Consider the following 10,350-nt stretch of genomic DNA (forward strand, 5'->3'; position numbering starts at 1 on the left):
TGGTGATTCTTAAAATCCCTAATTGAATCAAACAATTAGAATATAAAACAGTATTTTATTTGGTAAACCATATCCCACTGAGAAGTGCCATCCAAGCTCTGCATGGCTTTCTGACCATACTTCCTAAGGTAACACTCTATGCATCCATAGAGTGTTGGTTACCATGAATCTTAGACACCATTTAGTTCCCTATCATTTTACAGACTGGGAAACTGGGTTCCATGGAAGTTAAGTGACCTACCCAAGGTCACTGGACCTTTCTACCTATACCAGTTTCTGGTGCCAGTTAAAACTTTGTTTTTCTCCTTTAAAAAAAAAAAGGAATTCATGACACAGAGACCTATGCAAGAAGGAACAAATTTATTAAGTTTTTATCTCCTTCACCCTGATTAATCTGAAAGAGATTAATTATATTTAGGCCAAATTTAAAAGAAAGACACTTCAACAGTTCCCAATTTAGCAAACCTAGGAAATTAATACATTTCCAGTGAAAAAACTTTTTAATGACATTTAGACACAACTGAGCTCATAGTTTGCTAGCTTTCTATTAAAAAAACAGCCATTTTCAAAACCAAATTAATCCTCATAGATCTATGTTTACCTAAGGAAAAATATCTGTTTTTTTTTTTCTCAGTTAACTTGCAGCACTTTTATTTTTCCTTACTAATGACATGTTGGGCATTACAATTCTCAACTCTTAGGATGACTTCCAAATTTTAGTATTCTACTGTCATGTGAGAACATTAAGGCAACATACAAAAATCTTACATAAATTAACTAGATACACAAATTTACAGGTTGTAAATGCAAACTTTTTTGCAACTCAAGGTTGAGTAACTTCGGCCCACGTCATTCAGGGGAAACAGTTCAGAAAAAAAAAAAACTTGTTCCTGTGGCTTGGATTCAATATGTATTCCTGCTGGGATGGTGGCAAGATGAAACCCACACTTAATAAACTCCTGCCAGACTTAGGAGAGAAATTCTGCAAGTCAGTTCTTTTAGATATTGGAAATCTGACCTTTCCATACCTGTACAGATCTGATGCTTTCTAGAACTAAACTGTACAGCTGTTGAGTGTCAACCAGCCAGATACTATATTGCCATATTCTCAAGATAATTCTCTGTAGAAGTTAACTCTTAGCCTTACCTATCTAAATGAAGTGACCTATATCAGGGTTTAGATCAAAGATATGACCAAAGTGTGCTAAAATGTACACCAAGGGAAGAACTGTTCATTTGAACGCAAGTTCAAATCAGTAACGCTTCAACAATCTAAGAAGTGCTGATATTTGTCTAACAGCAAATACAAACTTCCCCAAGGATGAGTTTCTTTTCAAAGAAGGCTTTTATTCCAGTTTCATGAGACTAACATAAGGTATATATCTGCCTGGGCAAATTTTTACTTTGTGAATACTCACACAGCAAATGCTACGCATCTGCTAGCAGTCTATCTAGAAGCATTTGCGATGCACAATGGATGGGCCAGATTCCTCATATTCCTCCTTGCTGATCCACATCTGCTGGGAGGTGGAGAAAGAAGCCAGAATAGGACCACCTATCCAGACGGAATACTTAACATTCAGGGGGAGCGATGATCTGAATTTTCCTTGTGCTAGGTGCCAAGGCTATGGTTTCTTTTTTGCATTCTGTCAGCAATGCCAGGGTGCATGGTAATACCCCAGCAGACAATACTGTGTTGGCAGATATATCCTTTTGGATATCACCATCACATTTCGTGATGGAATTGAAAGTGATCTCATGAATGCCACAGGATTCTGTACCCAGGAAGGATGACTGGAAGAGGCCCTCTGGACACCTGAACCTCTCATTGCCAGCGGTGATCACCTGGCCATTGGGAGGCTCATAGCTCTTGTCCAAGGAAGAGGATGAAGCAGCAGGGGCCATCTCCTGCTCAAAGTCCAGAGCAACATAGCACAGCTTCTCCTTGATTTCATAAACAATTCTCCTTTCAGCTGCGTTAATGAAGCTGTACCCTCTTTCTGTCAGTACCTTCATGAGGTGGTCTGTCAGGTCATGGCCAACCAAATCTAGATGAAAGATGGCATGGGGAAGGGCATAACCCTTCTAGAGGGGCACAGTGTGGGTGACACCATCACCAGAGTCCATAACAATACCAATGGTAGGACCAGAGGCATACAGAGACAACACAGCCTGAATAGCAACATACATGGCTAGGGTGTTGAAGGTCTCAAACATGATCTGTGTCATCTTCTCTCTTTTGGCCTCTAAGCAGAACAGGGTGTTCCTCAGGGGCTACACGAAGCTCAATGTAGAAGGTGTGATACCAGATTTTTTCCATGTCATCCCAGGTGGTAACAATGCCATGTTCAATGGGATATTTCAGAGTCAGTATACCTCTCTTGCACTGGGCCTCACCACCAACATAACTGTTCTTCTGGCCCATTCCTACCATGACACCCTGGTATCTTGGGCATCCAGCAATGGAGGGGAACACAGCCTGAGGAGCATCATCCCCAGCAAAGCCAGCTTTGCACATGCCAGAGTCATTGTCAGTGACAACAGCAGCAATTTCTTCTTCCATTTTTAATGAATCTGAGGCTGCACACTGTCCTACTTTGAGAATTTAGAGCTGGGGGGGATGGAAGGGGGCAAATCAAGGGGGTATATCCAAAGTAGCCACCAAATGCTATCACTGAGTGAATAACATTTATTCTTTATACCTACAAAGCTAAACTCACACTGAGAGAAAAATCTGTCCTATAGAACTAGATTTCTCCTTGGAAGACATCCCAATTCCAGAGGAAACATCCACAATTCTGGGCATCCAAAGTGCCTTTACCTGCTAGCAAAACCTTGAATTTTACAGCTCAAAGCTATCCAGACCTCCAAATTATTGGAATGATGGCTGCATGTCTGAAATAAGTTGATAGCCTCCAGGGTGGCTCCACTAAGGGGGATAACTTTTAGTTGCATGTCCAAATTATGCTCTGCTTTTTAAAAATAGCATTACTTTATATTTTTGTTGTTGAGTCATTTTTCACATGTTTAGTTGTGTCTAGCTCTTCATGCCCCCTTTTGGGTTTTCTTGTTAAAGATGGCTTGCCATTTCCTTCTCCACATCATTTTACAGATGAGGAAACTGAGACAAACAGGATTAAGTCACTAGCCCAGACAGCTAGTAAGTGTCTGAGGCCAGATTTGAATTCAGGAAGATGAGTCTTTCTGCCTCCCGGCCCGACACTGTACCACCTAGCTGCCCCACTGCTTTAGAGTAATACTTCATATTTCCCCAACCATAACCATCCAGTCATGTTAAGGTACTGTAATTTGCCCAGGAAGAAAAACGTTTGCCCTGCTCTCTCTGGTTGTGTCTGCCAACATGGCTATTACTAATACCCAATCCTCTGTAGTTTTTTGGTTCTATAAATCTACTTAGTGTCTAGAACCTCAAGTATGATACTGCATTCAGGCAAGACTCCAAGCCTAGGAATGCTGCTAACCCTAAGATGCTACTGGCTTTACCCTCTTTATTTGTGTGGGCTCATTTATTCACTGTCAGGGCATATTTCAAATTTCCCAGCAAAGGTATAAGGAATAAAGCAATTGAGTCTAGAGTTTGACCTTCTCGACCAGATTAATTTCACTTTAGAGGTGTTTTTTACATATTGGACATGTATCTTATGCCTATATTGAGAACAATAAAATTATATCTGACTTTTCTTTTCTGTTAAAGAAACAGCCATTTTCAAAACCAAATTAATTAGCTGGGTAGCAGAGTAGATAGAACGCCAGGCCTGGAGTCAGGAGGACTTGAGTTCAAATGTGACCTCAGACACTTACAAGCTGTGTGACCTTGGGCAAGTCATTTAACCCTGTTTGCCTTAGTTTTCTCATCTGTAAAATGAGCTGGAGAAGGAAATGGCAAACCACTCCAGTATCTTTGCCAAGAAAACCCCAAATGCGATCACAAAGAGTTGCACACGACTGAAAAACATGACTAAACTGATGGCTTATTTAAAGTAAACCCAAGACTGGAAATAAAGAGGTCTGAGTTCTGTTTTTCAGCTCATCCATTGGCCCAGGGACCTCATTTACTCTTCTATAAAAGTGATTGTAAATTGCTACGCAAATATGAAATGTCATAAAAACACCCAAGAAAAGAGATGCTTTTGTTCTATAACTGAACTTAAAATAAAGTTTGTGAAAGAAAAAAATAGAAACAAAATCTATATTCAATTGTTATTTTCAGCATAGGACAAACAAAGATTTGTGCTAGTTCACAAACAAACACTGTACGAACGGACTGTTACTTTCAAGGCTGTCAATTCAGTGAGAGTGACTCATTCGTTCTCTGCCTCATTTCTTACCTAGCCTTAATCACTGAGTGGGCATTGCCTCAGTCAGACAGACCTGTTAAAGACCTTAGCTTAAAAAGGCCAAGATCTTCCACTGCATCCAGAGCTATCTCCAGTCATCCTGATCTGTATCTTGCCGCTGGACCCAGATGGCTCTGGAGGAGAAAGTGAGGCTGGTGACTTTGCACAGCCCTCCCTCACTTAAATCCAATTCACTTGCATGTCATGGCATCACCTCCCTGATGTCATTGGTCCTCTTTGAGAAAGAAGGACAAACAACAACAACATAATTCATCTACTAAGTTCTCATCTGTTTCTCAAAGCCCATTAGCATCAAGTCCATTTCATGGTTCAGAACATTCCTATATAGCTTATCACTAACTTTGCACATTCTGAATAACTCATGACGAAGAAAAAGTTTTTTAAATTGAAAATGGAAAATGGCTCTAAAATAGCTTGGCTAATTATTACATTTCTGCATCCTTAACTGCCACCTCTCTGTATTTTTAGTGCTAATAATCCCAAAGGACTGTTAGAAGTTCAAGAAGCTCTTGAAAAAGTACACAAAGTAGAAGATCTTCTTCCAATTATGAAGGTAAATTTGTCATGAATCTGATGCTTTTGGAAATCAAACTACTGACTAAAGAAAAAACTGCTAAATGCATAGTTTGCTTTGTTAGGATTATGATTTTAATCAGTATAGTTGTGAAATCATTTAATTATGGCCAGATCTTTTCCTTGGATCAAATAACATGTGCCATTGGTGGTGGTGGTGGTTGTGTGTGTGTGTGTGTGTGTGTGTGTGTTTTAAGTTTTAGAGGGAGTAAGGTGGTGTTCTCACTTATTTTATCTAATCAAATAAGTCATAATGTAGAGGCTGCTGGGAGGCTCAGTGGATAGAGTGCTGGACTTGGAGTCAGGAAGACCTGAGTTCAAATCCTCCCTCAGACACTGGGTAGCTGTGACTTTAGGCAAGTCACTGTACCTCACATGGCCTTGGTTCCCTCATCTGGAACATAGGGATAATAATAGAACCTATCTCACAATTTTTTATAAGGACCAAATGATATATAGCATATGTAAAATGATTTGCAAACTTAAAAATGCTAGCTATTAGTATTAATTGAAGACCAAAATGTATTAATTCATCATCATTCTAATATGTGACATGAATTTCCTGAACTTTATTCATTCTGTGTTGTGTAAGTGTAAATAACTTACTTCTGGCGTAGTAGGTGAATGAATAAGCTGAATAGTATAGTGGAAAAAACTGCTGGACCAAGTGTCCAGAGACTAGAGTTCTAGTTTTGGTTTGGTCAATTAATTGGTTAATTAATTAATTTGGTTGATAAGCCACTTAACTTTGAAAAAAGTCATGTTAACCTCTCTGAGCTTCTTTCTTTATCCATTAAATTATATCTACCTCAAGTGGTTGTTGATGATCATTTGATGATTAATATATGTAAAAATTGTTTTGAAAGTAGAAGTTTCTGAATGAAAGATACATTTAGTCTTCCAGGTTATTATTTAATGTGATGAAACTCCTGAATTCCTTTTGTTAATTAGGGTCCTTATAGTTAGTTTATATGAATCATTTTAGTCACTTAGACTTGCTATGGAATTATGGCAACAAATTCTTTGCCTTTGAGATATCAAATACCTTCATTATAAGAAGGAACTTCTTTAAGTAGGAACAGACTTTTAAAAGGAAGCAGATATTTTGTGAACATCTTTATTTGAAAAGCAAAAGAGAAATTTGATAAAGAAAGTAGAGCCTTTAAGGCAGCCTGCTTACTGTTCAAAACTAAGAACTCATTGCTGTTTATTTTGTTCATATCTGTTTGTTAATGTTGTTGTCAGTTGGCCTATGGGGTGGTGGTGTCCTGTGGGAAGGGAACAGTTGTCAACACTTTGTGACTGGCTTTAGTACAAAGGGATCACGAATATGTGTGTGTTTTTAAAAGCACTTAACTTGGCATTTCAATTTTTTTTAATTTTCAAGGATGAAATAAAGTGTTTAGATAACAGAACATTGGAAGTGTAAATATATGCTTCTTTTAGAAGGCTTAGTACAACAAAAAAAATTGGGTATAAAGTGCCTAATACCAAAGATAAATATGTCACACAGTTGCAAGGCATTCACAGTTGAATGGTCCAAAAATGACATTTAAACAGATATGTGTGAAACACAAAGGAGAGGTTTCAGCAGCATGCTGTGAGAAATTTGTGGAGGGAAATGATCACATTCAGCTGGGTTTAGAGGGTATTAGGGAGAGTTCTGTGGAGCAAACAGCCCCTAATTTGTCTTTGAAGGAATCGTGGGACTTCAGCAGACAGATATATAGGGGTGGGAAGAGGGAAAAAATGTCTGTTGTAGACATGATGGATAGCATGAGCAAAAGCACAGAAAACTAGAGAGGGCAAGGTGAGAATAAGAGGTGGAGAGTAGTAGAAGTAGTACATCTTGGCTGGAACAAAAAGTATGTGAAAAGGAGTAGTCTGAGCTAAGACTGGAAGGAGGTTGCAGACAGATTTCAGAGAGCCTTGAATTCAAGGATCAGGGGTTGATACTTTATTGGGGAAGGTCATGGGGAGCTTTTGAAGGTTTTAAATAATTTTTTTAAAAGAACCTGATGTGATCAGAGGAGTGTTGCTGGGAAGATTACTTGGTCAGTGGTGTGAAGAATGGATTTAGAGAAGGATTAGACTGGAGACTGGAAGACCAGTTAAGAGGCTTCTACAATAGTCCAGGCAAGAGGTAATAAAGGAACTAAACTAAGGAGGTTACAGTGGGAGCGTAAGTTAAAGATACACTTGAGCCCATTCTTTTTTCTTCATTTCATTTTACATTTTATGCTGGAGAACTGTGGTGAGATGTTCAACTCTGCCTCAGTGCCAAACTTTTACCTTTGTAATTTTTGTTGCCCAACTTAAGACTTTTTGGTCTTTGTCTATTATCCTTCAAGTGCCTTCGGTGGTCCCTCCAGTTCGCGTGGAGTGAGTTTCCATTTTATTCTATTGCTCTCTATCCAAATTCCACAAAAGGGTTGTAGCAAGAAACTTCTTAATTTATTCTGTTAGTTTCTCTTCATGCCCCGTCTTCCCTAGAAAACTAGCAATTTGAAACAACCAAGGTTGGACTTGCTTCTCTTTTGTGAGGAGTAGAGACAAATGCAGTATCTTCATTTTTTAATTCTTTTGTGAATGGAGAGTGCTCATGACATTAATTTTTTTAAATTGATATCTGAAATAATCTTCATTTATCACTGATAATTTGTTTAGATTTGCCTTAACATCTGTGAAATCTCCTTGTATCATTTTTAGATGATCATTTATTTATTGTTTTCACTGCCATCTATTGAACTCTCTCAGGCAAACTCTATGCCTTTTAGCATTTTTATAATTCTAACAAGCATTATGGAAGAAAATAAAATTGAGGTCATCTATATCCTCAAGGGGCATTAATGAGATCCTAAGCTAGGTTACTCACTTGGTGGATTTTTATTCTGCACTTATATAGAGTGCTTTGTAAGAGATTTGAAGCTATAGCCAAAATAACAAAAAATGGAGTGATTTTACACAGTCCTTCATATATTTATTTAAATTGAAGGACAGTATTTTATGCATGAATATCCATGGTAGACAAACAACAAAGTTTTTAGCTTTGAATTGCAATATAACCATTAAAAAATTAAGTGACCCTGCTCCTTCAGCATTATTACTCTTACTGACCAGCAGGTACAAAGAAGTTGGCATTTGTTCATTGACTCTAATTAGGGTAGCTTATTTTTCATAATAGACCATGTTTTACAATTATTAAGTTCTTAGTAACAATTTATGTTCAATCTATTCTGCAGTAAGTACAAAGTTAACACAAAGTAATGGTGTGCATATCCCAACCTAAAGACTGAAGGTCCCATTTCATGGCATTCCTGTTAAAATACCCCCATTACAAAGATGGCAGGACAGTGGTTACACACGGTATATGTGTAAGCCATCAGGATGTTTTCTGTTTGGAAACAGGGTGATTGCATGCCAATCAACCAGTCAACAAGCATTATTAAGCACCTCCTATGTGCTGGGATCATAGGTTTAGAGCTGGAAAGGACTTTAGGAGCCATATTCTTCAGTCCTATCATTTTACAGATGATGAAGCTGAATCTTAGAGAGGTTAAGTGAGTTACCTAAGGTGACATGCAATAAAGTGGCAGAGCTTGGAATTTACTTTGAATTCTTGGACTCTGAATCCGTTGCTCTTTATTACTGTACAATACTGATTTTATCTTAGGAATGACTATTATTGCCCCTCAAGGCAGATGGATGTGGGTGGCCATAAATAGAAACCCAAAAGCATAGGAGAAAAATGAGAATTTGCTCTGCTGATTAGGGAAGCTTTTTTTTTTTTTGATCCCCTGGGCTATGTGTAAGGATAAACTAAAAGTTGGATTCAGAGAATCTAGGATCATTAGAATGAATCTGTTTTGTTCCATGTAATAAGCTAAAATTATCTGATACTATAGTTGGAAGGATCTTTAGTCCAGGCTCCTAATTTAACATATGAGGTGGGGAGAGGGGGAAAAGCATTCATTAAGTGTTTATGATATGCCAGGTACCAGGCTAAGCACTTTATAAATATTTTTCTCATTTGATCCTGACAACCCTTCAAGGAAGATGCTGTCATGATCTCCATTTCACAGTTGAGGAAACTGAGGCAGACGGAAAAGTGAGTTGCCCAGGGTCATTCAGCTAGTAAGTGTCTGAGGCTGGATTTGAATTCAGGTCTTTCAGACTCCAGACCAGCAGTCTCTCCACTGTGCCACTTAGCTACTCTTAAAAGGCTGAGATGTAGAGAAGTTTTAAATGTTTTCCCAAATCCCACAGCTTCTAAATACTAGAGCAGAAACTATAGCCCACTTTTCTGATTCCTTGTCCTCAGCCCTTTCTGTTACACCATGCAAGAGATAACCATTCCCCAGTAACTGATTGGTATTGTAGACAACAATTCATTTATTGTATCAGGCTGACCTTGTTTAAAATAGCCAAGTAAAAAATATGCATTACTAAGTAACAGTAGGGCTGGCTATGAGGTTACAGACTGGTAATGTTAACTCTTCTTTCTTCCCGAAAGCAGTTTAACAGTAAAACAAGAAATGGGTTCACTGTGAATACAAAAGTTCCCAGCCTCAAAGATCAAGGGAAGGAATAGGATGGATTCACAATTACTATAACAGGAGACAAGTATGTATGCTTTAAAAAACTGTGAGTATAAAATATGGCTCTGTGTGTGTGTGTGTGTGTGTGTGTGTGTGTGCGCGTGCGTGCATGCCCATGCACTCGTGCACTCGTGATATCTAAGTAGAAGTATACCATAAAGGGTGGTATACAGAGATAATCTGGTTAATTTTCATTTTCATATTGGAATGAAAGACACCAAGACATAGCCAGAACCCTTGACTTTTGTGGGGGACTTCTGACTTGGGATGTCTGAAGGTTGAATTTGGTGGTGTGATAGCTGCATGTCTTCAGTTTGAATTTTCTGATGAGCTCGAATCTAACAGTTTTCCATATTTTAAGTGCAGTTTCTGATAGCCTTTTAGAAAGCTCTGATTTTTCCATATCTTTGGAAGCTCATTTTGGATTGTTGATCTTGTAGGAAACTATCTCAACAATTGCCTTTAGAATTTTGAACGATTATGAAAGTTGGGAAGAATTGTGTCTGCCTGTGATTAAGAAAGCAAGGGAAGATTAAGCAGAATGCTTCTCAGGCATTGATTGGCACAGCTGTGAAATCAAATCTCACTTGAAATGGGAATAAGAATTTAGAGTTCAAAATCAAGTGTGATCCATTTTGGGCCAGAAGAAGTAATTGGCAAATGATTTGGAATGGAACATGGAAATTGAGAGGATAAAATCAAGAATGGGGAAGTCCAAGGGAAATCAAGTACAGAATTTCTGCACTTACTGTTTTTTATTTAATCATTATGTTTTAGGGCAACTCCAAAGCCAATTTTGT

The 10,350-nt window shown here is 38.3% G+C and overlaps 1 long non-coding RNA gene and 1 pseudogene across 2 annotated transcripts; one reads left to right on the plus strand and one right to left on the minus strand.

Annotated features, from left to right (window-relative positions):
- Positions 1–1,451: 1,451 nt before the first annotated feature.
- LOC114030305 lies at positions 1,452–2,563 on the minus strand (annotated as a pseudogene).
- A 2,138-nt stretch (positions 2,564–4,701) lies between these two features.
- LOC114030303 lies at positions 4,702–9,551 on the plus strand. 2 transcript variants are annotated; one of them, XR_003567592.1, is made up of 3 exons: positions 4,702–4,932; positions 6,965–7,095; positions 9,469–9,551. It is a non-coding gene; the product is annotated as an uncharacterized LOC114030303 (long non-coding RNA). The 2 variants fall into 2 exon arrangements; XR_003567593.1 differs by having other exon boundaries at positions 9,466–9,541.
- Positions 9,552–10,350: the final 799 nt, after the last annotated feature.

The sequence above is a fragment of the Vombatus ursinus genome, unplaced genomic scaffold (genome assembly GCF_900497805.2).
Source record: "Vombatus ursinus unplaced genomic scaffold, bare-nosed wombat genome assembly UNPS02014953.1, whole genome shotgun sequence".
NCBI lineage: Eukaryota > Metazoa > Chordata > Mammalia > Diprotodontia > Vombatidae > Vombatus > Vombatus ursinus.